Source organism: Humulus lupulus, chromosome 9, assembly GCF_963169125.1.
Source record: "Humulus lupulus chromosome 9, drHumLupu1.1, whole genome shotgun sequence".
Classification (NCBI taxonomy): Eukaryota; Viridiplantae; Streptophyta; class Magnoliopsida; order Rosales; family Cannabaceae; genus Humulus; species Humulus lupulus.
In genome coordinates, this window is record NC_084801.1 from 25,564,068 (window position 1) to 25,589,348 (window position 25,281).

Genomic DNA, 25,281 nt, shown 5'->3' on the forward strand with positions numbered 1-25,281 from the left:
TTCGAATATGCTTTTGGATTTCCTCCAAAGAATAATCCTCATTTTTATGAAGGATTCTTTTCCTATAGCTCTTCTAAGTTGGTGGTAATTTAGCCACTATAGCACCAACTTGAAAGGCCTCAGGAAGCTCAATCTTTAAAACTTTCAATTTGTTAACCATTATATGCAATTCATGAATTTGAGGAAGAATAGGTTTATCACCAAAAAAATTTGAAATCGAGGTATTGAGATATCAAAAACTTTTTGGTACCTTCCTCTTCCGCCTTGAACTTTTTCTCAAGTGCATCCCATATCTCCTTGGCCGATTTGGTCTCAGTGTAGATGTCATAGAGCCTATCGGATAGGGCGTTGAGAATATGACCCCTACAAAGGAGATTGTCCTCCTCCCTCTTCCTTCTTTTCTCCACCTCCTCGGGAGTGTCCTTGTTGGATGGTGTTAGGAGAGGTTCTAGAGTGGATTCTAGGATGTAGGCGATTTTGAGAGTGGTCAAAAGGAATCTTACCTTGTCTTGCCACCTAGGGAAATTGGATCCATCAAACCTATCCAACCTCACTAGGTCTTGATTCATGATTTTAATGGTCTCACCTTCCATTGAAACAAACAAAGCTAAGCTTTTGAATGTTAGGAAAAATTAGATTGCCTCGATGGAAATAGGTAAGAATATCACAACTCTATGCAATAATATTACAAATAAATATAGATTTATTAAATAAGGTTACAAATCTGTAACTGAAAATTACAAATAACAAAGAAAAGGAAGAAGATGATGAAGAAGAAGAGAATAGTGAGAATACAACTCTAAGCAAAAGATTACAAGTAAAAAAAGTGTTTGGACCAAAAGAAAAGATTACAACTCTTAAACAAAATATACAAGTAAATAGAACAAGAGAATAAGAAGAAAAACAATAGAATAAAATGAAGAACAGAAACACAAGTAAACTCTCACTTACACAACCTAAGTGAAGAGGGTTGGGGATCACCAACTTGAACAAGGTTAAAACCTTTGTCCAAAAGCTTATTTCCCCCTAACTCAAGCACTAAGGGATCTCTCTCAGATATTGGAAATACTTTATGGAATTATCAAGCCTCAAGGTGTTTCTAGCCAAGTGCTCTAATGGATAGAAATGTTGCGTCTTTCAAGTGAGCTATAGGCTCCTATTTATAGAGTTTAGATGCACCCTTTGAATTTATAATTCCACCAACCCCCATGGCTGTTACCAATGTTTAATTGGATTAATATGGAATTAAAAATGAGATTTGGGAGTTATTTGAGTTTTTTGAGCCGTTCAACAAAGATTGAAAAAATGGTCAGTTTTGGCCTGTGGCCGCGGCCACTGCTTTCTGTCCCACAGGCCGTGGCCACCAACATTCAATGGACGTGGCCACTGACCATTTTCAGCACTTAAAAATGTGTTGTTTTCCAAACGGTTCCAAACCCTCCCAAATGATTTTGTAACCCCTAAAACACATTATTGGGTTAAAATCATATCTCTAACAGCCATGTAACGACCCGAATTTGCTAATAGGGCTTAGGGCCTTGATTAGGGTGCCTGGAGGGAAATAAATGATTTAATATGTTAATATGTGAATTTATGTGAATATGTGATAAAGATGCATGTTTAGCTGAATTAAATATGCATGTGGGCCCTGTTTGGATGTTAGGGGTATGTGTGTGATTTTAGCCCGTTGAGGGCGTAAATGTGATAAATATGATGTGCATGTGATATATTTCTACGTAGCACGATCCAAGACAGTCTTGGGGAGCGGTTAGCCAGAAAGTCACAACGGGGTTGAGAATCCAACTCAGGGTGAGTCGAGGGGTACTTTGGGTATTAGATGTATTATGGGGTTATCGGGTTATGGAAATAAATATTTGGAGATATATTTGAGGATAGAATTTCTAGGAGGGAATATTGGGGAAATTTACCATTTTGCCCTCGGGGACGTTTTGGTAACCCGAGCCTTGAGGTAACCTTAAAGTTTAAGTTAAATAAAACAAAGTCTAGGAAGCTTTTGGAGACTTAGAAACCGACATCTATTTCTTCCCTTCTCAGCTGAAGATAGCTTTTCTCTCTCATATTTACTCTCTAAGATAAACTCAAGGAGATAAGCAAGGGAAAGAAGTCAGTCAAGAACTAGAATTGGGCAGAGCTTGGGAGATTCTAACCAGAAAACCAGGGCTTGGAGCTTGAGGAATTGAAGTTGGAACCTAGGGGAATCAACTCTGAATTATAACTCAGCAAGGGTAAGCTTTAGCTTTGAGAATTATGGTTAATTCCTTTTGTTTTCTTAGGAGATGCATGTGAGTAGGATTTGATCTGTTCTAGGGTGTTTTAGCTGAGTTTGTGGAGCAGGTTTTGATAGGTTTTGATGTTGAAACTAGACTAAAACCTTTGTGTTGATTATCTAGAATTGTTAGTTTGATTATGGATGAGTTGGATTGAGGAAAATGCAGGAAAGGATGGAGAATTCTGGGTTTGGAGGCGAGGGTCGTGGCCCTAGGAGGGGCATGTCGCGGCCCGTGTGCACGCGCGGCCATGGGAGGCCATGATGTTGGATCCGCGCCGCGGCACTTGGCCAAGTGCGCCACGGCCCGTGTGTGCTTCAGGGAGGTGCTAGCCTCTGTTTCGAGGCTAGTCGCGGCGCTTGTGGGTAGGGTCGCGGCTCTTAGTGCCAGTTTGTGTTTTTAAGTGTGTTTAGGCTTGGGAACTCAAAGGTTAAGGCTCGGGATGGATTTTATCACCCGGATTGATGGAATTCAATGTCCCAGAGATTATAATTATGGTTCAAAGTTATTTAATGGGTTAGAACTTGATGGATGAATACTGTTAATGTGTTGTGACTAGGGTTTCAGCGAGGCTCAAGTTAGAGGACTGTGCTCGGGACATCGGTGCTCGGGAAGCTCGGGACGCAGGTAAGAGAACCCTTGTTCCCATAGAGCTTGTATGCAGGGCTGAGCCCAATATGTTTGAATTGTAGGGCATAGCCCTTTGGTTTTTTCTGTTAGTGTTCAGTATTTGTTTATTATGTTATGAATGCTATTGTGTAAATGTTCGGCAAGAGCCGGGAACGGCGCAGGCCGAGGTCGACAGGGGCCAGGAACGGCGTTGGGCACGTTGAGTGCAAGGCCGAGTACGGCAAGGGGCCAGGAGTAGCGTTGAGCACGTGGAGTGCGAGTTGCCAGGGTGAGACCCTAAAGGATACCTGGGATATCTTCACGGTGTGGACCGCAAACCCAGGGCCTGGTAAAGCACCTGAAATGGCTTGGCCGTATGTGTTTAGCCTATTGATGGCTTGTTTATATGATGTGTGTTGGTTTTGCATATGTTATCTGTTTGTGGGCTTTCTTGCTGGGCTTCGGCTCACGGGTGCTCTGTGGTGTAGGTAAGAGCAAGGAGAAAGCCAACCAACCATGAGTGTAGCAAGCATGGGGCGACGTGTACATGTTTGGCCTGCCTGGCAGCCACAGCCAGTGGTTTTTGGGAGATGGTTGTAATAAAACCTAGATTTTGTCGCTAGCCGACTTGGTTGTATTTATATGTTGTAAATATTTCTAAACTGTATTTTGGGATCCCAGGTGTTAAACTTTTATGATTTTCAATGAAATAGGGTTATTTCTAAAATTTCTACTTTGTTTATGACTTAATTACACTTTTTCTTTAAAAGCCTCGATTAGCGAGTAATTGCACATTTTTAAACTCATTTGGTAACGACTCTAAGGTAGTAGGGCATTACAACTTGGTATCAGAGCGAGCCAAGGTTATTGGTTCTAGACATTGACCGAACATGTACGCTCGCTGTCAGTGACAAGCTCGACTCAGGGTTGGTTGGTATGATTGACTAATATGCTTGAATGTGTGCTTGAATGCCCTATTTGCCTGCTTATTTTACATAGAGCATGATGAATGAGTTAACATATGCATGATGCTAGGGCATGGCCCGTTGTGTGTTATATGCTATTTGTATGTTATGTGAGTTACTGTTTGTGGATGGTTGATATGTTTTGGGAGGTGGTTTTGGGATGTTGTTATCATGCCTGATGAGTGGCGTCGTTGGTTGCAAGCATATTTGTTGGGATGCCTCGACAATCAGCTAGACTCCGCGGCAGTAGGGCCGAGGATGACAACCAGGGTCAGGACCCTCCACCTGCCCCACATAATTGGCAAGAGATGTTTGCCGAGATGGAAGTAAGACTGCAGCGAACAGAGGAAGAGCTTCGACAGTTGAGGAAGCAGGCATCACCTCAGGCAACTGGGCTGCCAGTTCAGCAGGTTGTGGCGCTAGTGCCAGTTCAGTTTGCTATGGAGAATAAGTGGGAACCTTTGTATGAGAGGTTCAGGAAACAACATCCTCCCACCTTCGAGGGTGGACCAGACCCACTGCGGGCAGAGCAGTGGATGAATATGATCTCCTCAATTCTGGATTTTATGAGGGTTCAGGGAAATGAGAGGGTATCTTGTGCTAGCTACATGTTTAGAGAGGATGCCCGCATCTGGTGGGACGTGGTGGTTCAGAGAAGGAATGTATCAGTTATGACCTGGGAAGAGTTCATAAACTTATTTAATGAGAAGTATTACAGTGTGGCAGTTCGAGCTGCGAAGGTTGATGAGTTTATCAACCTGACTCAGAACCGATTGATAGTGACGGAGTATGCTATGAAGTTTGACAGGTTGGCGAAGTTTGCGCCAGATTTAGTGCCGACTGATGTGGCCAGAAGGGACAGGTTTGTGCGGGGGTTGAACGTTAAGATTGCCCGTGATGTGAATATTACTTTGGATCCAGAGACTACTACTTATGCCCAGGTAGTGGATAAGGCCCTTACAGCTGAGAGGGTCGAAGATCAGATATGGAGATAGAGCGTTGTTAGGCGTGATGCTAGAAGGATAGTGCCTCCTTTCGTTGGACCCAGTCGGGGTTGTGGTTCTAGTGAACAGAAGAGGAAGGCCCTAGATTCCTTTGTTCCTCCCAGTTCAGAAAGGAGGGCACGGGGTGCTTCTACAGGCCGTCGGGGTGGAGGTGACAACTGGAGGAGCTTTCCAGTGTGTCCACGGTGCAGACGACGACACCAGGGAGAGTGCAGGATCAGGGCCTGCTTTATTTGTGGGAGTGCCAGTCATCTGAAGAGGGATTTCCCTCAAGTCAAGAAGGAGGAGCAAAAGCAGAGTGACAGTCTTTCTCCTGCCAGGGTATTTACTTTGACTCAGATCGAGGCGGAGGCAAGCCCCTCGGTAGTGACAGGTCAGATCTCTAGTGATGGTTCTCTGTATACTACATTGTTTGATTCAGGGGCTACTCATTCATTTGTATCTGCTAGAGTGATAGATCAGCTTTGTAGACCTAGTGGTGTGTATACTAGGGGATTTTAGACTTTGTTGCCAACGGGAGAACTAGTAGTCTCTAGGAAATGGATTAGAGCATTGCCAGTAGAGAAAGATGGTAGGGAATTGTCTGTTGATCTGATTGAGTTATAGATGGATGATTTTGATATGATTCTAGGGATGGATTGGTTATCAAAGTATGGGGCAACGATTGACTGCAAGCGCAGAATGGTGACTTTTGAACCAGAAGGGGAGGTACCATTTGTGTTTGTGGGGACAGTTAGTGGACTGGGGGTACCAATGATTTCAGCATTGAAGGCTAGGGACCTGATGCAGGAAGGTTGCATGGCATTTCTAGCGAGCGTTGTGGATACTTCTAGGGTGGTGTCGGTTGGACCGGGTGAGACTAGACTGGTGTGTGAGTTTCTGGATTTATTTCCGGCAGCGGGAGATTGACTGTGTTATAGAGTTGGTACCAGGAACGGAGCCAGTATCTAGGACACCTTATAGAATGGCTCCAGCGAAATTGAAGGAGTTGAAGATTCAGTTGCAGGAGTTACTTGATTTGGGGTTTATCAGACCAAGTTTCTCGCCATGGGGTGCTCCAGTGTTGTTTGTTAAGAAGAAGGATGGATCCCTTAGGATGTGTATCAATTACAGGGAGCTAAACAAGTTAACCATTAAGAACAAGTATCCACTGCCTAGGATCGACGATTTATTTGATCAGTTACAAGGAAGAACAGTGTTTTCCAAGATAGACCTCCGATCAGGTTACCATCAGCTAAGGATTAAAGAGGAGGACATACCAAAGACCGCTTTCTGAACGAGGTATGGACACTATGAATTCCTGGTTATGATCTTTGGATTAACCAATGCCCCAGCAGCCTTTATGGACATGATGAATAGGGTTTTCAAGGATTATCTGGATAAGTTTGTAATCGTGTTCATCGATGATATCTTGGTGTATTCTCAGTCAGAGACAGAGCACGAGCAACATCTGCGGTTGGTTCTACAACGATTGAGGGAGCATAAACTATATGCTAAGTTCAGTAAGTGTGAGTTCTGGTTATCACAAGTTACATTTCTGGGCCATATTGTCAGTCAGGAGGGGATTTTTGTTGACCCAAGTAAGATTGAGGCGGTCAGAGATTGGCCTAGACCGAACAATGTTCTTGAAGTGAGAAGTTTCTTAGGCTTAGCGGGGTACTATCAGCGGTTCATAGAAGGGTTCTCCAGAATCGCTACGCCATTGACAAAACTGACAAAGAAGAAGACAAGGTATGTTTGGACAGACAGATGTGAGAACAATTTCAAGGAGTTGAAGCGGCGATTGATTACCGCGCCAGTGCTAAGTTTGCCAACAGACAATGAGAAGTTTGTGGTTTATTGTGATGCATCCAGATAGGGTTTGGGGTGTACTGATGCAAACTGGTAAGGTGATAGCCTATGCATCAAGACAGTTAAAGGAGTATGAGCAGAGATATCCCACGCATGATTTGGAGTTGGCAGCAGTGGTGTTCGCACTTAAGATTTGGAGGCATTATCTCTATGGTGAGAAGTGCGAGATATACACCGACCATAAGAGCCTAAAGTATTTCTTTACTCAGAAGGATCTGAATATGCGCTAGAGGTGGTGGCTGGAGTTGGTTAAGGATTATGATTGCGATATCCTATACCATCCTGGGAAGCTAATGTGGTGGCTGATGCATTGAGTCAGAAAGGCCCAGGACAGTTGTTTAGTTCGAGGCAGATATCTGATAAGCTGGCCGAGGAGATGACCAGACCAGGTATAGAGTTGGTGGTTGGTCAGTTGGCCAACATCACTCTTCAGTCTACACTCCATGAGAGGATCAAGGAGGCGCAAGGAAAGGATTCCCAGTTGAGAGGTCACAGAGAGAATGTCTTAGTCGGAGCGACTAAGGACTTTTCTATATCAGAGATGGGATTACTAAAGTACAAGGGTCGGATCTGCATTCCGATGGATTCTGATATCCAGCAGGAGATCTTAGATGAATCGCATACTACTCCTTCTTCTTTGCATCCGGGTACAACAAAGATGTATCAGGATTTGAGAGCTCTGTATTGGTGGTCGGGCATGAAGAGGGATGTGGTGGATTATGTGGCCAAGTGCTTAACGTGTCAGCAGGTCAAGGCTAAGCATCAGAGGCCAGCGGTGTTGCTGCAGCCTCTGGGGATCCCAGAGTGGAAGTGGGAAGATATCACCATGGACTTTTTGGTTGGTTTGCCGAGGACCGTGGGAAAGCATGACTTGGTGTGGGTGATTGTGGATAGGTATACCAAGTCCGCCCACTTTTTTCCTGTTAGGACAACTTATACTGTGGAGCAGTATGCTGAGTTGTATGTGAAGGAGATTGTTCGACTTCATGGGGCTCCGAGGTCGATAGTATTCGACAGAGACCCCACCTTCACTTCCAAGTTCTGGGAGAGTCTGCAGAAGGCTATGGGCACGCAGTTACGGTTTAGTACCACTTATCATCCTCAGATAGATGGACAGTCTGAGAGGACGATTAAGATATTGGAGGACATGTTGCGAGCTTGTGTGCTAGATTTTAGGGGATCGTGGAGTAAGTATCTCCCTTTGATCGAGTTCTTGTACAACAACAGTTACCAGGCAATCATCAGAGTGGCTCCGTACGAGATGCTCTATGGAAGGAAGTGTAGATCACCTGTCCATTGGGATGAGAGAGGTGGGAGGAGATATCTGGGTCCAGAGATGGTTCAGAGGACCAATGAGGCAATTGAGAAGATTAGAGCGCAAATGCTCGCCTCCCAGAGCCGTCAGAAGAGTTATTCAGACCTGAAACGCAAGGGCATGGAATTTCAGGTTGGTGACCATGTGTTTCTTAGGGTTTCACCTTTGAGGAGAGTGAAACGGTTTGGTGTTCGGGGTAAGCTGATCCCTAGGTTTGTTGGCCCCTTCGAGGTTCTGGAGTGGGTTGGAGAGGTAGCTTACAGACTAACGATGCCTCCAGCTTTATCAGGGGTTCATAATGTTTTCCATGTATCCATGCTCCGGAAATATGTGTCAGAGTCAACGCACGTTCTAAGTTATTAGAATCTGGAGCTTGATCAGGATTTGTCCTATGAGGAGAAGTTGGATAAGGTTCTTCACTGGAAAGATAAAGTCTTGCGAAGCAAGACCATCGCCTTGGTGAAAGTGTTGTGGAGGAACAGCAAGGATGAGGAGGCGACGTGGGAACTTGAGTCAGAGATGAGGGAGCGATATCCCAAGTTGTTCAGGTAATTTTGAGGACGAAATATCTGTAAGGAGGGGATAGTATTAACGACCCGAATTTGCTAATAGGGCTTAGGGCCTTGATTAGCGTGCCTGGAGGGAAATAAATGATTTAATATGTTAATATGTGAATTTATGTGAATATGTGATAAAGATGCATGTTTAGCTGAATTAAATATGCATGTGGGCCCCGTTTGGATGTTAGGGGTATGTTTGTGATTTTAGCTCGTTGAGGGCGTAAATGTGATAAATATGATGTGCATGTGATATATTTCGGCGTAGCACGATCCGAGACAGTCCTGGGGAGCGATTAGCCAGAAAGTCACAACAGGGTTAAGAATCCGACTTAGGGTGAGTCGAGGGGTACTTTGGGTATTAGATGTATTATGGGGTTATCGGGTTATAGAAATAAATATTTGGAGATATATTTGAGGATAGAATGTCTAGGAGGGAATATTGGGGAAATTTACCATTTTGCCCTCGGGGACGTTTTGGTACCCCGAGCCTTGAGGTAACCTTAAAGTTTAAGTTAAATAAAACAAAGTCTAGGAAGCTTTTGGAGACTTAGAAACTGACATCTATTTCTTCCCTTCTCAGCTGAAGATAGCTTTTCTCTCTCATATTTACTCTCTAAGATAAACTCAAGGAGATAAGCAAGGGAAAGAAGTCAGTCAAGAACTAGAATTGGGCAGAGCTTGGGAGATTCTCACCAGAAAACCAGGGCTTGGAGCTTGAGGAATTGAAGTTGGAACCTAGGGCAATCAACTCTGAATTATAACTTAGCAAGGGTAAGCTTTAACTTTGAGAATTATGGTTAATTCCTTCTGTTTTCTTAGGAGATGCATGTGAGTAGGATTTGATATGTTCTAGGGTGTTTTAGTTGAGTTTATGGAGCAGGTTTTGATAGGTTTTGATGTTGAAACTGGACTAAAACCTTTGAAACTGGACTAAAACCTTTGTGTTGATTATCTAGAATTGTTAGTTTGATTATGGATGAGTTGGTTTGAGGAAAATGCAGGAAAGGATGGAGAATTCTGGGTTTGGAGGCGAGGGTCGCAGCCCTAAGAGGGGCATTCCATGGCCCGTGTGTGCGCGTGGCCATGGGAGGCCATGATGTTGGATGCGCGTCGCGGTGCTTGGCCAAGTCGGCAGGGGCTGGGAACGGCGTTGGGCACGTTGAGTGCAAGGTCGAGTACTGCAAGGGGCCGGGAGCAGCGTTGAGCACGTGGAGTGCGAGTTGCCAGGGCGAGACCCTAAAGGATACCTGGGATATCCTCACGGTGTGGACCGCAAACCCAGGGCCTGGTACAGCACCTGGGACGGCTTGGCCGTATGTGTTTAGCCTATTGATGGCCTGTTTATATGCCATGTGTTGGTTTTGCATATGTTATCTGTTCGTGGGTTTTCTTGCTGGGCTTCAGCTCACGGGTGCTCTGTGGTGCAGGTAAGGGCAAGGAGAAAGCCAACCAACCATGAGTGTAGCAAGCATGGGGCGGCGTGTACATGTTTGGCCTGCCTAGCTGCCACAGCCAGTGGTTTTTGGGAGATGGTTGTAATACAATCTAGATTTTGTCGTTAGCCGACTTGGTTGTATTTATATGTTGTAAATATTTCTAAACTGTATTTTGGGATCCCTGGTGTTAAACTTTTATGATTTTCAATGAAATAGGGTTATTTCTAAAATTTCTACTTTTTTTATGACTTAATTACACTTTTGCTTTAAAAGCCTCGATTAGCGAGTGATTGCACATTTTTAAACTTACTTGGTAACGACTCTAAGGTAGTAGGGCATTACAAGCCATTTCACATATGGCTTTATGAAATTCATCTCAATATTGTGTAACACCAAATTTACACAATAAAGGGTAATATTTGGAAGTTACAAATTTGTAACACCAAATATGTTACATTATTTGGATAAATCTCATATATCTAAATATTATAACTCTCTATTATATGTTACAATATGTGACACTCTTTGTCACATTTATTTCATCTAAAACATTATATTATAATATAATATAATATTACATTATATTATAAAATAATATAATATCCAACACACTAGCTAGGAGTTCTATTCATCCTCCTGCAATAGATCTCTAGCTCTCAATACATATGTCATAAGCATACAAAGTCCATGCACCGTGCCAGCTACCACAAGGACTTCCCATTCTCAAACCCAAGAGTTACTATCATTTACTTGCAATTTAGCATTGCCTCACACTTGGTTAACCAATCCAAATCCAGGATCATGCTGAAGTCAGTCATAACCAACTTTATCAAAACCACTGATGAGTCCTTTTCATCATAATCTAACTCATCTCTTAAATCACCAATATAGTATCGCATTCCCATCATAACACAACCATGTCATCCGCATATCATTTCTATGCCTCTCTAGAAGCATTAAACAAAGAAACAGCATGGTACCAAACCGGTCAACATAATACAAAATTAGAACTAGAAAGCTGACCTGCCACCCCTGAGGAACTAGTCTCAGTCTCAGTCTCTGGTTGCATCAGAGTACTCGAGCTGGAGTCGAGCTGTCCACCCCTTTTTCTCATCCTTCCTTTGCCTTGGGAAATTCTTCTTACGGTGCCCAACAATTCCACAAAGGAAACATACCTTTGCTCGGCATACTCCCAGATGATGCCACTTACACTGAGTACATTTTGGATAAGTCTTCCAGTTCTTATTCTTACTCGAACCAATAAAAGGAGATGTCACTATCTGAGCTCTGTGATCTCCAGCACTCTTCTTCTCAATCTGATTTTCTGTGCTCTCAACAACAAAAGCCTTCCCCACCACTTGAGCAGAGGTAGAGATTTCATGCACTGGGGCAGCTCTAACGCCTTGAGCTATCCTGGAATTCAATCCTTGGATAAACTTTTCCTTTCGAGCTACATCTGTGGGTATCATATCAAAAGAAAACTTGGTCAACCCATCAAATCTGTTAACATACTCGGTTACTGTTGCATTTCCCTGAACAAGATTAATAAATTCATTCATCTTAGCAGTTTGGGCCGCATCACAGTAATACTCTTCATTGAACAACTACCTAAATTCCTGCTAGTCCATCACAGCTGTATCTCGAGTCTGGGATATTACTTCCCACCATGTTCGGGCATCATCCCGCAATACACATGTAGCACAGATCACCCTATCATGACCTGCCAGCCCCATACTGTCAAGAATGGAACTGATCATGCCCATCCATTGCTCAGCTCTGAATGAATCTAAGCCTCCCTCAAATACTGGAGGGTAAAACTCCTGGAATCTTCCACAAAGAAATTCCCATCTATTCTCAACCCTAGGCTGAGCCAAAACTAGTGCCACTCCTGGCATAACAAAGGAAGAGGTGTTTCCCGTCAAATTACACTGTTGCTTCAAACACCTAACTCTTCCTATTGCCCTGCAATCTTAATTGCATATCAGTAAGAACCTGCTGAAAATTCTGAGGGGCGAATGAAGAACTCAACCCCTGGCTGAAACTCCCAGCCTCATTATAACCACCATCATGTCTCATTATATGCCTTGGGTACATACCTGCTGGTTGAATCTGCAGTCAATAACTTGACCCATTAAACATGATGAGCATATCAAGAGCTTTCCCCACGGGAACAATCTTACCACACTACAATCACAAACCATTACGGTGCTAGAAACATGCCCATAGTATTCATACATCAATCATAATCCATGCTCTTCCAACATACATCCCATGCCTCCAATTCCAGCATGCAAATATCACATTTATATATATATATTCATGGAGCAGGTAATCATATAGTCAAGAGCCAGGCTCTATCAGAATCTCATGCTCCCTAATACAATGTGCAAGTAAAGTGTTTACATTCTATTTAAGCAGTTAAGCACATAACTATAGAAATAGTTACCATTCCCTAAGTGAAGCTATCTTCATTGATGAGTGTACATTCTCAGCTTGTCTTCAGGAACCATTAACCTTGGCTCGCTCTGATACCATTTGTAACAACCCAAGTCACTATGGCTTCTTCTTGGAATAACGACTGGCCCTACAAACCAACACGAGTCTTTCCAGCGTGCTTTGTCCTCACTCGCACGCTTCCTGGGAAAACTTCCTAGGAGGTCACCCATCTTGAGATTACTCATGGTCAAGCAAGCTTAACTTTGGAGTTCTCAAGCGATGGGCTACCGAAAAGAAGATGCATCTTGTTGATATAAGTAGTACCCATCAATCCATTTAAGTCCTCTTCAACTGTGTTGTAATGCCCCAAATTTCCTAATAAGGTTTAGGACCTTGATTAGGAGGCCAGGAGGGCCAAAATTGATTTATTATATTATTAAATGATTACATGAATGTTTATGTGAATTATATTATTATATGATGATAAATGCATGCATATGGGTCCACATTTTATTATAAAGGCATTTTGGTATTTTGGTCCGTTGAGGGCGTAATTGTATATTTTCATGCATGTGGGTGAATTATGAATAATACCACATAATATGTGGAATTGTTCGAGCCATTCGGCATGAGAAAATCATGGAATACAAGTTTTTCAATCTGGTCATAACGGGGTTAGTTTCGAGGCTCGGGATGAGTCTCAGGGTAATTTGGTGATTAGAATGATGCCATGAATTAAAGGGTGATGGGATATGAATTATTATCATTTGAGAATATTGAGAATAACGGGAATTGGAGGGTGTTAATTATAATTAACGAGATAGTTAGGAAATTATGGTTTTGCCCTTGGAAGGCTTTGGGAGAGGTTTTAACCTTAGGGGCATAGTGGTCATTTGAGCCAAAATCTGTGATTTAGTCACCTTTTCCCTCAGCTGAAGGTAACCTTAGAAAAACAGAGCTTCTTCCTCTTTCTTCTCATGATCATCATCCTTCTTCTTCTTCTTCCTTTGTGTTTTTTTTAAAACTCCCTTTGAGGATCCAAGCTAGGAGAGCAAGGCTTGAGGGCTTAGGACCTTGGTTCAACAATTGAAGAGGATCTAATTCAAGCTTGAGGTAAGAAATTCAGCCATGAAAATCTTTGGTTTATACTCTATTTTTCTATTAGTTTCAGCTGAGAGTTTTAAAGTGGATAGTTGGGGATTCAATGAGGTTTTTAGGAAAGTTTGCTTGGGTTTTGATGAGGTTGAGGTATGGATGAAGTTTTGGGGTTAAATTATAGGTTTGGGTGATGTTTTGGGTTGGTTTTGAAGCTTGGTTTTCAAGGGAAATCACAGGGGAGAAGACCAGATTTTTTCTGGTCTGTCAGTGGCGCCCCAGCACTAGGCAGAGAAAAAATGGGGTTCTCTCTGTCCTGGGGCAGCGCCCCAGTGCTAGCCCACTTCCAGCAAGGCTTATTTTTAGGGTTTGGGATGACTTTGGGGGCTCGGGGGATCGTTCCACTACCCCATTTGGGTGGATTGAGAGTCTCGAGAGCACGGGATTAGTCCCGGTAGTGAGGTTTTAGATTATAAACATTTTATTGATTTAATTTATTGATGGATTCTAATTGGTTATGACTAGGTGACCTCTAAGGAATTAAAAGACTGATCGTTCTCAAGGATCGTACTTTTACTATTTCTCGCTCGAACCAAAGGTAAGAAAACTGCACCCCATATGTGACATGCAAGGTTATTCATGAGGCATGTGGAATGTTTAAATGTGGACATTGATTGCATATTAAATGCTTAGCTGTAACTTACTAGTCAAGTTCAACAGTAGTACTGAGCACTGGTCGTATGTTATTGACCTATGAGTCAAGAACGGCATATGCGTCATGAACGCAAAGCCGAAAAGATTAGATCTAATCGACATTTGTATTGAATGACTCATCATGAGCATTAATGCCGGACCAACCTCAAGTTCGATGAAAACTAAAAGCGCTTGTTTAGCCTATGGCTAGTTACTTAGAGCTAGGGCCAGAAGGCCCAGGTGACTGTATCGTCACATGGCTAAGGGTGCGGAACCCACATTAGTGACTTCATGGTCACTCATTCAGCTTAAGATAGTGACTTACTTCACAGTCACTCATCTAAGGGTGAACCCTCCCGTGTTAGTGACTTGCTCACCAGTCACTCATTTGAGGGTGTAGAACCCATGTTCATGACTTACTTCTTAGTCACTCATTTAAGGGTGCAGATCCCACGTTAGTGACTTACTCCTCTGTCATTCATCTGATTAGGGCTATAAGCCCCAGCATGGTTATGGGAACCTCCAGTGTTAGTCACTCATCTGTTTATGATTGACTTGATAGTCATCCATACAGGAGGGCATGGCTCACAACCATCATTATTTGGACTTATTTGCTTGCGTGAATAGGGCTACTATTGCTAGGCATTCACATTATGATTTAGCAACATGTTATTACTGTTCATGAGCATATTGAGTTTTCTTGCTGGGCTTCGGCTCACGAGTGCTATGTGGTGCAGGTAAAGGCAAAAGAAAGCTGGACCATCCTTGAGTTGGAGAGCTTAGGTGACGATTTGTACATATGAGGTTGCTCAACCGCCACGGCCGAGGGTTTAAAGAGGAACTAGGGTTAAACCCTATTTTTTCGCTTAGGTCAATTGCTTGTAAATGTTTTCTTGTAATTAACCTTTAAATTATATTTTTGGGATCCCAATGTATACAGTAAAGGTTTTAGTGAAACCTTATATCTTAACCAATATTATATTCCTAAACCGCTAATCATACTTAGTTACACGATTATGGCCAAATGACTCGATTAACGAGTTTAGCATTGTTTAAAATGCTCACCGTAACGGTCCCTGGAGTTTAGGGCGTTACAAATGGTATCAGAGCCTTGACCCAGCCGGAAGTGTGGCCGATGGGGACGTTGGACCCCTAAGGGGGGTGATTGTGACAGTCAGTATCCCGTTATCCGTGAGGGGAAAGACCGGGTAAATCTTTGGAATCCCACACCGCCTGGGGAAGGTCAAGTGTGATGATTCTAAGATTGTGCAGGTATGGGACTACACAGTTAAACAGGGCTTAAATGGATTGATGGGTACTACCTATATCGACAAGATGCATCTTTTTTTCAGTAGCCCATCACCTGAGAACTCCAAAGTTAAGCGTGCTTGACCTGGAGTAATCTCAAGATGGGTGACCTCCTGGGAATTTTCTGAGGAAGCGTGCGAGTGAGGACAAAGCATACTGGAAAGACTCGTGTTGGTTCGTAGGATCAGTCGTCATTCTAGGTAGCAACCATAGTGACGTGGGGCGTTACACTCTGAGACCAATCCCACGCTCTTGGGACTTCCATTCCCACTCAACGGGGTGGTGGAACCATCCCCCGAGCCTCCAAATTCTTCCAAAGCTTTAAAAATGCGGCCTACTGAAGTTGGTATAGGGCATGAGTGTTAGGAATAGTGCCCTTGAAGAAATTGTAGTTGAAAAATGTTTTAAATGAAATAAATAATTGAATTGAATTATCATATATATACACCATGTCCGATATTATGTTGATAATATTAAGTAAATATCATAAAATTCCAAATTTTATCTATGTGGTCTTAATCTCATATTGGTATGAGAGGATTGAGATTAAGATAATAAACTTAAAACAATTCGTCGTAAAACAAAGTTATGGAATCTTTAGATTAATTACTGCTAGTACAGTTTGCTCGTATTATGAATACAAGTGACCTAGATCTAGGTCTCTAGTGTAATAGGACACTTTAGTGAAGGTACTTTATATATAGTGATGTATAGAACTAGACCAGATGTGATTTGTTAATACTTGTTCAAACACTGTTTCATAGTATTAATCAAACACATCAAACAATGATCATATGCAAGATGATCTTAATCCCGAGGTTGCTATGAACTCCTATATATATCATTTGATCCTTTGATTAATGCGTTAAGGTTTGTCAGAATGATCAGGCTATGAACAATTGTTTTGGGGACTGAATGATATATATGGATGTGGGCATAATTTAACAGATATGAAATATATACCTTCTTATAGATTAAATAATGGTTCCCTATTGGGTTGACTTTTGGAACTTAAAAGGTTATGAGCACTCACGTCACAAACTTGTTGTGTCACAACCTTCACTAGTAAAGTCAATGGTACTCTAGGAACAAGATATAACTAAAAGGATAAAATGGTAATTTTATTCCTTTTTAATTATGAATCATTAATAGAGGATTAACATTGTATGTAATGATTATATCAATGGACACTTTATTCTTTAATAAAGTACTCTATAAATATATGTCTATAATTATCAAGAGTTCAATCTCATATTTATAGTGGAGTATTCATGAGATTAATAAATATGATTATTTAATCAAAGAGCTTTGATTAAGAATCTAATATTTATTGGAGCTTGATATTCTTGAGTTAAGTCATTGATTGAAAATAATGAGTTACACTCCAAAGGTGTATCTAGGTTTTCGTGCACGACTAGTGCATCTTGACCAAACTAGCGGTAGTACATAAATCAAAAGATAAAAAAGCATTTTTAAGTGTTCCCTTATGAAATTGAGATTTGTCTCAAAATTAATTTGAGTTAGTCTGACCTACCCCAAGGCGCTCCATTAATTTTCAAATCAATTTATCTTGGATTCGTATATATTTTATGTGTTTTTATACGTTGCAGTCATGCATCATGTTTACTTTTCCAAATAAAATCAGGTATTTATTATATGTTTTAATTCTTTATATTTTATTTATTTATTTCCAGCAACAATGGTTAATTCTCTTAATTCTGATCAAGAACCTCAAAATGTGAAAGAACTAGTGAATCCTCATGACGGCTACCTAAGTACCTTTCATTTAGACTTCAACAATCTTGGTGTTTGGTATAGAAACATACACATAGTTCTGAGTGACTAAAAGCATATGATGCAATCATTGATGTGCCTCCAGATGAGCCATCAACTTTATCTGATTATGATAGTCTTAAAAAATATGTGAATTGGATTAAAACTGATTATTTGGCTCGTCATTTCATACTAAAGACTATGCCTGACGATATTAAATCGAGATATGTGAACCTTAGATCTACATACGAGATATGGGAAATCATCAAAAGAGATTCTTTTGATCACTTGAGAAGTTTGCAAAAAGAAAGGGTAAATATGATTTGCTCATCTCCTTTTAATATATTTGAATAGTTGATTCAAATTTTTATGCCACAAACCATATTTTTTTCTTGTTTTCAGGAACGCATTATTCAAGAAAAGAAAATAATGCACAAGAGAAACAAGAAAAGGATTGCAGATTGGTAGACCAAGAATTTACTGACATGGAAATTAGTTTTTTCATTTTCAACTTTATATTAAGTCTTTTCTTTCTTTAAATTAGTTCTAGAATTATTTCTAGAAATTAACGTCGTTTTTCGTCAACTTAAATTGGTCGAGCACTAAACAATAGTTAAAAAAAGAAGAAAAGAACAGTAGAATTTTTACGTGGTTCAATAGTTAAAATCTACCTAGTCCACAAATCTATATTATTGATCTTAACACTCTCTCAAAGTTTTCTCAGAACAATCTGATAGATAATTGTCACCCTCAATTTCTGCGTGTCTACAAATGAAAATTACCAGGCTATTTATAAGCTTGGTCGGGAGAATATCTTCCCCTGATTCAAGGATGTTACAACCAATTATCCAAATCTGAAATAAATACATTAAATACATAATATTCCATGATAATTGGGATTTAATATCAGATAACAACAAATCCCTAAGGAATAGAGATCTCCTAACAGCTGTTGTGTGCAAAATGCGTTGCTGACCTCGAATGCAAGGTTAACTTGCTTTCGAGATCAACCAATACTCAATCTTTAGTCAGCCTCCTCTTTAGCTAGTGGTTTCATCAAACTCAATCTTCAGAGAACAATATCTTTGAGCTTACAACTAAGGCCCGACAACACCCATATGTGTCAGAGAAGATTATTTCTTTCGAGCTTGAACCTTATGCGCGGGCCTTTTAAACTTGTGCTCGATCGCCAATAAGGACAGGTCAGGAATCATGCATATTTATACAAGTGTTCAACCACTGTTTGTTATTTTCAAGCTTATGCTTTACAAGCCTACATTTCTAGATTCATTTATTCATCCTCAAAATTTGGGTGTAACATTTTGCCCCCTCAAAAGTGTTGGTTCGAATCCTATGAGAAGGAAACTTTTGAACTCCACTTTCAAGAATCGTGTCACCTACCACACTCGAGTGCAGATACGTGTCACTTGGGGATTGAATACCCACAGTACTCGAGTACTTTCTTTTCTACGCACATCCCTTCCAATTATTTTTGCCGCCATACTTTGGGAATCAAACATGACCCCTTGGATCTTCTTCTAATGCAAACCAGCGGTCCATATCAACTCGACCTTTGAAATGTCAACTGGGGTATATATACCCTCTCTTCATCTTCTTCATTCCCACTTTTACCATTAAAAAAAACACAAACAAGAGAAAGAAAGAAAGAATCAAAGCTCTCTTTGCATGTTTTCTAAACCAAAGAAGCAAAGCCATTCTAGTACATTCGGCTTCATGAAATCATTCTTGCTTCTACTACTTCAGTCGATGATCTCATCATATCCACGATCCAATTCGCATAAGTGCTCTGATCTTTCCTGGTTATATATGTATCTTTCTTATTTATGCATTTCTTTTGTTCGTGAAGATGTCTTTATGGTTCTTACCAAATTTTATGGCTTCTTTCTTACATTAAGCAAGTTTCCTCCCTATTTTTTTTATTGGAGTAGATTAGACATGGTTAAGATCATGGTTTAGACCAAAAAAAATTATTGTAAAAACAAGTAAAAATGGATTTTTTCTGGTAATGGTGATTTTTGGTCATAGGTTTCATGTAGCCTAAGAAAAAGGGTTTTGGTTTAGGGTTTTAATGCACGAATCCCCAAAACATCGCCTTTTAAGGTAACTGCCAACTTTTTCCATAGAAATTTAGGATTCTTTTAAGTTGGTAATAACCGCCCCACTCTTGCGTGGGTGAACGCTCGATGCCCAAACTTTACTATAGTTCAAGATAGACATCCGAGTCAATCTCGCCTTTTCCAGCCTCCAAGCTCGATTAGGGTAACCTCGTTATCTCGAGCTTTCGAGCTCGAGTTATCAAAATTTTAACCCCTTCCTCTTTTATTATTTTTTATATAATGGGCCCTCACCTTTTTCTTTCTTGCTAGATGTCGTAGTACTTGTTGGTGTATCTCTTTGACTTCTGATTTCGCATTGGGTCAGGTCACCTAAACGGGACCTGATTCTCATTTGCGACAAATATATTCTCCAGAGTTTCATTGAGCTCAATGTAAACTGTATAAATGGAGATATACTTGTCTCCCTTTTTCTTTTTCCCCCCGTCCGCCTCTGAGTTATTCCCTTCATTTTTCTTTCTTTTTGAAGGGTTATCTCATGAGGGTTGAGACGTTGATGGGGTAGCCGAGGTCAAGGCTGAGTTAACATTCGTCGTTATAGTTATAATGGGCTGAGGGGTCAATTTTAATGTTGACCTCACCTCTTCTATATTGAAGAATCTCTTGGCCCTTTTATTGTACTCGGTTATTGTTCTCATCGGTTTTCTCTGCATATCATCCCAAAGAGGACGTCCTGGAAATATACCAACTCGAACGGCCATAAGATGACCACTATCATCATTATTACGGGCTCACGCCACTTCTATGTCAAACCTCCCCAAGTAGCTTTTTAATTATTCTCCTGGCTGTTACTTGACATTGGTCAAGGTCGAGGCCTCGGGCCTGACGCCTACCATGGCCTTGAACTGTTTTTTAAATTCCTTTTGCCAATTGATCCCAAAACAAGATTGAATGTCTTCTAAATTTATCGAACCAAGTTTTCTCTGGTCCTGTCAAAGTAGTTGGAAATAACATGCATCTGAGCTTGTAGCCAAAATTGATGGCTCACATGATGGTGTTAAATGTGTTCAGATGGCTGTACGGGTCTGAGTTCTCGTCAAAAGGAGCTACATGGGGTATCTTGAACCGGTAAGGGAATGGTGTGTTTGAAATATGTGGAGCAAAAGGCTCGAGCTCCTCATCAGAGTCGTCGGCCTTGTCCTTGTTCCTTTCATCCTGAAGGAGCCTGAGCGCTCTTTCGAGCTGATTAATTCTCTCCTGGACCAAGTCCACTGAAGGATGAACTTGTGCTTAGGGTAGCTAGTTATTGTTTATAAAAACCCCAGCTCCTTGTCACGGTATAGGGTTATACTGGTTCCCATATACTGGCTGCACAGGTTCCTTTCGGTTGTTTAGATGTTCACGTAAATCAGGGTTTGAGGGATTGGTTTGCCCTCGGTTCTGGTTTAGATGATCTCAAAGATCAAGATTATTGTCATGATTCCTAGTATTCTTGGGATCGGTATTATATACGCTCACAGCCCTAGTGAAGTCCAAACTCCCACTCATAAAACTAACACTTCTTTCTGGTTGAGGGGCTCGATGGTTGTGAGGCGGATCTCCATCGGCCCTCTTGCTCCAGTTGTCTGTGATCTCAACATGTGGCTTATTGTTGGTTGGGCTTCCCTATGTCCTCGGGTTGCCTCTCGTTCGCCCCCGTGTCCAGATTGAGTTCGACGGGTCCCGTCTCAGTTGCCACTTCGAGATGGGCTTTGTGGTGCACGCTTTCATGCTTGGTTCCTATTAGGAGCTAGCCGGGGTGCCTCTCGGAGTGGTGAGGGGTGTCTTATAGGAGACGGTGGATGCCTTATAGGCAATGGTGGTGGCCTTCCATTGTTGGGCCTGGAAGGTCCAAAATTTTCCCGGAATGGTTCCGGGTTATTTCTTACAAGTTCAGGGTTAGTGCTCCGACCTGCTGGGGGAACTCGGTTATTCCATGTTCCTATAGTTACCTCTGCCATCAGATTACCAACAGTATCAACTTGAGTATTCCTCCCAGGGAGATCGTTGCCAATGTTTTCCTTGGGGATGGTTGGGTCTACTGGGCCCCTTGTTCGGCCCTCCTGGCAGTTGTGCTCCTGGAGGGATGCCCTCTTGGCCTCCAGAGTGGCATGTGGACCTCGGCGGCCTACCTGGCCAATTCTTCATTGCGTCGTGTGGCCTCTGCCAATGGTTGGCGCAGTTGGTGATTCTCCAGTTCCACAATGGGAATGTACCTCTCTGGATTATAATAGAGGTCCGTGTCGGGCATGGGAGCAGGCGGCCCCTGGAATAAAATGATGCACTCCCCTCGACGGGACCGTGATCTATCATTGGTTGTTTCCCAGGCCTCCAGGGATAATTCTCAGTTTGAGGAGTCTGCTCCTCAGGTATTTGGGGCAACGGTCGCCCACTAGCTCCTGGGTTGTTTGCAATGACCATTGATACAATGAAGGAGGTTTTTGATTAAACAATACAAAATATTTGCTTAATGCTCTCAATAAAAGCACCAATTGTTAACGTCGTCTTTTGTCAACTTAAATTTGAAGAGCACTAAATAATATTTCAGAAAAGAACAGTAGAATTTTTACGTGGTTTAGATGTTAAAATTTGCCTAGTCCATGAGTCAATATTATTGATCTTAACACTCTCTCAAAGTTTTCTCAGAACAATCTGACAGAGTATTCTCACCCTCAATTTTTGCGTGTCTACAAATGAAAATTACCATGCTATTTATAAGCCTGGTCAGGAGAATATCTTCCCCTGATTCAGGGAAGTTACAACCAATTATCCAAATCTGAAATAAATATAAATAAATACAATAAATACATAATATCATATGATATTTGGGATTTAATATCAGATAACAACAAATCCCTAAGGAATAGGGATCTCCTAACAGTTGTTGTGTGCAAAATGCGTTGCTGACCTCGAATACAAGGTTAACGCGCTTTCGAGACCGACCAATACTTTGAGCTAGTTATTCCACTCAGCCTCCTCCTCAGCTAGTGGTTTCATCAAACTCAATCTTTGGAGACAAATATCTTTGAGCTTACAACTAAGGCTCGAACAACACCCATATGCGTTGGAGAAGCTTATTTCTTTCGAGCTTGAACCTTAAGCTCAGTCCTTTTAGACTTGTGCTCAATCGCCAACAAGGACAGGTCAGGAATCATGCATATTTATATAAGTGTTTAGCCACTGCTTGTTATTTTCGAGCTTACACTTTACGAGCCTACATTTTAAGACTCATTCATTCATCCTCGAAATTTGGGTGTAGCACTATGTTTTAGATTCCTTTATTTGATGAATGAACAAGTTTAATATTTCTTTTTTAATAAATTCACTTGTTATTTTTGAAATATACTTGTTCCACCTATTTCATCAATGAGTATAAATGATAATTATGAATTATTCATTATTGTGAAAATCATAGATTTAATAAATAAGACATCTTATTCCAACCACAATTAAGTGAAACATATATGTGAATTATTTTTTAGATTGACTTGTAATTAATTAGACACATAAAAATAATAAAAGACAGTCTTTTATTGGAACCATTCATTGACTCTCTCCCTATTTATATAGACTGTTAATTAAATTTAACCAAAAGACCTTTATCTTATAATGGCTCAAAAATCACATAATCATTTAGTTAATACATAGAGATGTATGTTGAAACTTTTAATGTTCAAAGCTAAAACAAATAATAAATAGTAAGTCATTATTGATTGATATTTATTTAAGATATGTTTAACCTTGATTGAATGCAAAGAAAATTTCTAAAATATTTTGTGCAATATTCAAAGTAAAGTCACTTAGAGACTTGTTTGATCTGATCAAAAGGAAGTCTAAACTTGAATTTTGAATCCAAGTAATAGGCTAAGAACAATTGTTTTGGGGACTAAATGATATATATGGATGTGGACATAATTTAACAGATATGGAATCTATACCTTCTTATAGATTAAATAATGGTTCCCTATTGGGTTGACTTTTGGAACTGAAAATGTTATGAGCGCTCACGTCACAAACTTGTTGTGACACAACCTTCACTAGTAGAGTCAATGGTACTCTAGGAACAAGATATAACTAAAAGGGTAAAACCATAATTTTATTTCCTTTTAATTATGAACCATTAATAGAGGATTAACGTTGTATGTAATGATTATATCAATGGACACTTTATTCTTTAATAAAGTACTCTATAAATATATTTCTATAATTATCAAGAGTTCAATCTCATATTTATAGTGGAGTATTCATGAGATTAATAAATATGATTATGTAATCAAAGAGCTTTGATTAATAATCTAATATTTATTAGCGCTTGATATTATAGGTCCATAAGTCCCCAGGGTGGCTCTATCAACACCATATCATGGTAAGAGTTGATACAAGGGTAAAACTATAATTTGGAAAATTGAGAAGAATTTTATTGTTCGGGTGAAGTATAAAAGTATATGATAATTGAGGTTAAATAATTAATTATTAAATTTTCAAAAATATGTTTATTAATTTAAATATATAATTTTTGAAATTCATATATATAAATAAATAAATAAAATTTTGAAATTAATTATTTCATTTGAGAAGGAGAAAATAAAATTTGTAAGTTAAAAATAGTTTTTGATTTATTGAATTTTAAAAGATGATGATAATGATGATCATCAAATTGAATTTTGAATTTTGAATTTAAAATTTAATGTTCGAAATATGATTGTCTCTTTTTCCTTAAAAATTTAAATAACTTATTTGTGGGATGATTTTAGTTAAATAAATAAATAAAAGAAATATGAAATATCCATGAAAATGGAATATAGTTGTTCACGCATGGCACAGTCCAAGGACTGTGCCATGCGTGTAGCACTACATTGATATTGTATCAATGTTGTTTTTATTTTATTTATTTAATTAATTAATAATTTGAAAATAGATATTTTCAAATCTGGTAAGTTAGATTTTTACCTAAATCAATTCTTATCATCATTATAATATTATTATCATATTACTATTATTATTAGGAATAATAAGGTAATAGAATAATATCTATATATATGATATAGAATAATAAGAAGAAAATATAAAAGAAAGGAGAAATACACAAGTCAGTAAGAATTCAGAATAGTTTTCAGAATTTTGTCAAACAAAAGATCACCTTCTTCTTCTTTATTCTAACATTTCTCATACCATAATCCAAGTTCTCTTGTGTTGAGAAATACTTGTCATTCCTAAATTATAAACTCGGGTTCTCTATGTGCCCACACACATCTTGAGGTGTAGAGAACACTCCAGAATATTGTGGTTTGAGTACTCAAAGCATTGGATAGAAAGAACGATATATATATGAAAAAACTCAACGACGCTTGATATACTTCAAGAGGTAAATACTTATGTTCTTTAATATTTATGTATATGTTTATATGATATATATAAATATATTGTATATTTATATATATGTTGCATGATTAATAATATTGTATGTTAATGTTTCTGTCTGGATGATTTCTTGATTATATAAACTGTTTATATGACAGATGGAATTTTTTTGTTGTGGTACATATTGGGCCCACCACGTCTTTTCCCATGCGTACTCTGATTGTTTTTCCAACAAGAGGTGCCCAAGGATAAGGCAAGGGCGCCCAACCAAGTTAGAGAGCCCCTTAACACTTCCTCTGCATAGCGCAAGGGCACCCAACACAAGGGCAGGGGAGCCCTAACCCAAACAGAGAGCCCCAAGCCCTCTGCAAGGGTGCTACCCTGTGAACCCATAAATTTCTAGGTTTTCCACCTACGTTTTCTCTAAATTCAAGCCATCAAAATCCACTCCAATTGCCAACCCCAACTAGAAG